Below are 4201 nucleotides of genomic sequence, written 5' to 3' on the forward strand. Positions count from 1 at the left end.
AAAATCTATATACTTCACTCCTAACCCTGTTCTCTTATTTAATGGGGGAAATACTGAACTTATCTCCACTATGATCAGAAATAATGCATGCATGCCAATTCTCTCCCATTCTACTAAATATTGTACTGAAAGATATTAGTCAATGCACTTAGATAAGAGAAATCAATTAGAGGAGTAGGAATTGAAAATAAGCAAAATTATCTCTATTTGTGTTTTGATAGTATGCCTGGAAAACAAACACTAGGGAATGAAGAAATTAATATTCTTCGTACACAGTAGCAAAGTAGATGAAATAATGTAGAGAAAACTCCATTTACACTCCATTTACAGATAAGACAAAATACTTAGAAATAAACTTAACAAGAAGTGTGTAAAAGCTATATGAGGAAAACACTTAAGAATTTCTTAAAATCACAGTTAGAAAGAGATCCCTTTTTCTTGAAAAAGACAACTGGACATCAAAAAGATATCAGTTCCCCTTAAGCTAATTTTAAAATTTTAAACGATGCCAATAAAAACAGGTTTTTTTTTCTTTAATGGAGTCCGAAACTAAAGTTCACATGGAAAAATAAATATGCAAGAATAGCTAAGAAAATACTGAAGTACTAAAGCAATAAAGGGAAGTAGCTCTAACGTATTAAAACATACAATTAGCAGTACCATTGTAGTAACTAAATAAACAGGCAACAAAGTGTCACAGAATTGAAAATCCATAAATCAACCCAAGCACAGATAGAAACTTAGTACATGATAAAGGTGGCACCACAAATGATGGGGGGGAGGTATACTTTTTAGTAAATGGTGCTGGAACACCTGGGTAGCCATTTGGAAAAGGATAAAATAGGATCCATATCTCATTATTGTATACAATAACAAATTCCAAATGGAACAGACTCACTAAATGGGTAAATTTTTCTGTTAGCTAGGTATAAAAAAAAGGTTTTCTAACTATAACTCAAAATCCAGTTGAATTAAAAGAAAAGACTGATGTTTGCGCGATGCAAAAAGCACCATGAACAAAATAAAAAGTCATATGACATACTGGGAGAAAATATTGGCAATATATACAGATAAAGAGCTAATATCCCCCCAAATAAAAAGACTCCTTAAAAATTGAGGTAGTAAATGACCAAAAACTCAATTTAAAAATGGACAAAAACTCTGAACAGACAATTCACACAAAATATATATAATTGGCAGTCACATATATGAAAAGAATTTCAACTTCCCTCAAAATAAGAAAAGTGTAAAATAAAATTACACTGCATGCCTGGTGCCTACCCGTGCAACAAAAGAAAAAAAATTACACTGCAATACATTTTTCACCTTTCACTTGAGTTGACATTTTAAAAGCTTGACAACACAGTCTCTCAGCAAAGCTGTGGAGAAATGGGTACTCGCATACACTACTGGTGAGGATGGAAAATGTTACAGTTCTTTTGGGGAGAAATTTGCCAACATCTAAAAAACTACATATATGTTTACATTTTGACCCAGCAATCCAATTGGTAGAAATTTACCCAGAAGATACACCTCGAACATATTCACAAAAGTATTCATTGCAGCCTCATTTGGAATAGCAAAATATTGAAAATAATCTACATGGCAGATTGGTTAAATAAACTATTACACATCTACACCATGGATTACTCACAGTTGTAAAAATTAGGGCTGACTCCATCACAGGTATAGAATGATTTTCAGGTATATTGTTAAATGAAAATAAGTGAAGTATAAAAGAGTATATATTGTATGCTACCTTTTGTATAAGAAGGAAGAGTACATAGGAAATATACCACTATTTGCTTATTTCTTTACAGAGAAGCACAGGAAAGATAAACCAAAAACTAACAGGATTGATGACTGTAGTGGATATATAATAATAGAGTGGATGAGATAGAAGAGCCACTGGCACATCTTTGAATATGTCTTTTTTCTGTACACTTTTGGACACTTGCTAATGTTTTACCTAGTATAAAAAAAACCCACAAAATTAAATAAAAATGGGCATAAAGGCTAAAACAGAATTAAAACAGAATCAAATGAATAAACAACCACACTGAAAAAGTAGTGAAGGAGAACTAACCTTAGTAACTTTTGAAAAAGGTACTTTGACAGTACAGTGTTAATCTAAAGACAAGAAGAATTGCAAACAAATCTTGAACTCCAGTTGGTGGGTTTATTTTGCCTTTCTCAGTGGTGTGCATTTGCAATTTTTAAACCATTTTCTGTGTGTTGTAGGATTGAATGAAAGAGTAAATGTATTGATTCTGTTAGAAGCCAAATAAACCCAAATCAAGGGACATATATATGAAATATCTGGCCCCTACTTTTGAAAAAATGTCAAGGTCTATGACGGTAAAGGAAAGGCTGAGGAACAATTCCAAAATCAAGGGGACTAAAGAGACATAAAAATAAAATGCAAGGCATGGATTCATGAGAGCTCACAGGTACCAGCTCCCATCTCTCCACGCCCATAGGTACTTTGCCAGGTGTGGCCAACTGAATTAGAGTGAGCCTTAATCCTTATTACTAGAAGCGTTACAGAGAGAATCCAGAAGATATAGAAGCCAAAAGTCAGAGGAAGCCACAGGAGGAGAGAATAAGCAAATCACCAGGTGATGGAGGGCTGCCATCACCAGAATAAATGCCACCAACTCAGAGAGATTTTACTGATATCTGGATTGTGGACTTCCAGCCTCTGAAACCATAGACAATAAATTCTTGTTGGTTAAGCCAATCCATCATGTTCTATCAAAACTGTCTTAGTTTTGCCAGGACTGCTGTGACACTCTACATTAATTCTGCTCTCTCACCAATGACCAAGCTCAGAAGGTTTATCTGAGCCAGTGACAGTCTCTACTGCTGCAGCCTGAAGCAAACCTGCCTAATTTCAAAAATTGATATTTGTTTTATCCCTCCTGTGTTTGGGTCTTCTAAAGAAACAGAACCACAGATGAGATCTATAAATACGAGATTTATAAAGGTGTCTCACGCAACCGTGGGAATGGAAGAGTCCAAAATCCATAGGGTAGGCTGTGAAGTTGGCAGCTCCGATGAAGTTCTGGACGAAACCCACAGGAGCTTGCTGGCTGAAGAAACACTGAAAAAGTCTCTCTTCTTCCTTAAAAACTTCCAACTGATTGAATTATCTCATTGTGGGAGACACGCCTTAGCTGATCACAGATGTAATTAGCCACAGATGCAACTAACTGATTAATGATTTAATACACCAGCCTTCTGGCTTATCAACCAGCCATGAACTTTCCGTGCCTCAACGGTCAGGCCAGAGCTTGCCTGACCAGACAACTGGGCATAATCTCTTGGCCAAGTTGCTACCAGAACCTAACCATCACACCTCCTCCACCACTTACTCTGGATTTCCCTCATGCTCCATCAGGATTTCAGCGGGTCTAGGTTTATCTAATATAATCAGCTTACTATCAAGTGGCCACTGTTGTCCCCAACAACTGCTCACCTAGGGAGGACACAGCAGGCATTCAGTAGAGGCAGGTGCTAGATTGGCCTTGTTATGGAGGCTGTGTATAACCTCCACCCACCCCTGCCATCTTGCCTATTCCATGGGTAAACCTTTGCATAAGTACTGGGTGAGGAAGAGTAAAGGTTGGTTGACAGCCACTGGATGAGCCATCCTGTCCCCCTGGTTTCAGAGGCATGGCTATTCTCATTGGACATGAACACGAGACCTGAAGAGCTGCCTGCCTTCTGCCCCTCCCAACGGCCCATCCTAATCTCTGATGTTCCAATCCTGCTTCCTTTAAACCTCCACTAGAGGGCTCCATTCGCTCTCTGAATTTCTGTTTTGTTTTGTTTTGTTTACTATACAATACTCTATTGTAAATTTCATATGATCAATTGAATTAAACAGAATACCTTTGCTGTAAAAAAATTGCAAGGCATGATCCTGGATTGGATCTTGAACTTGGGGGTAGTGTAGGGGACCAGGGACCGCTTTGAGAGTCATTATTGGGATAATTGGTAATATCTATATAAGTTTTATTGATTAGATATCAGTATAGTTTTAAAATGACTTCTAATCATCACAACATGGTGATGTAAACGAATGTCCTTGGTCTTAGGAAATACCCACTGCTGAAGTATTTAGGAGTAAAAGGGCATAACGTCTGCAACTTTCTCTGTATTGACTCAAGGTATATATCGAGAGAATGTGTGGGCGGGC

Source organism: Tamandua tetradactyla, chromosome X (assembly GCF_023851605.1).
Source record: "Tamandua tetradactyla isolate mTamTet1 chromosome X, mTamTet1.pri, whole genome shotgun sequence".
NCBI lineage: Eukaryota > Metazoa > Chordata > Mammalia > Pilosa > Myrmecophagidae > Tamandua > Tamandua tetradactyla.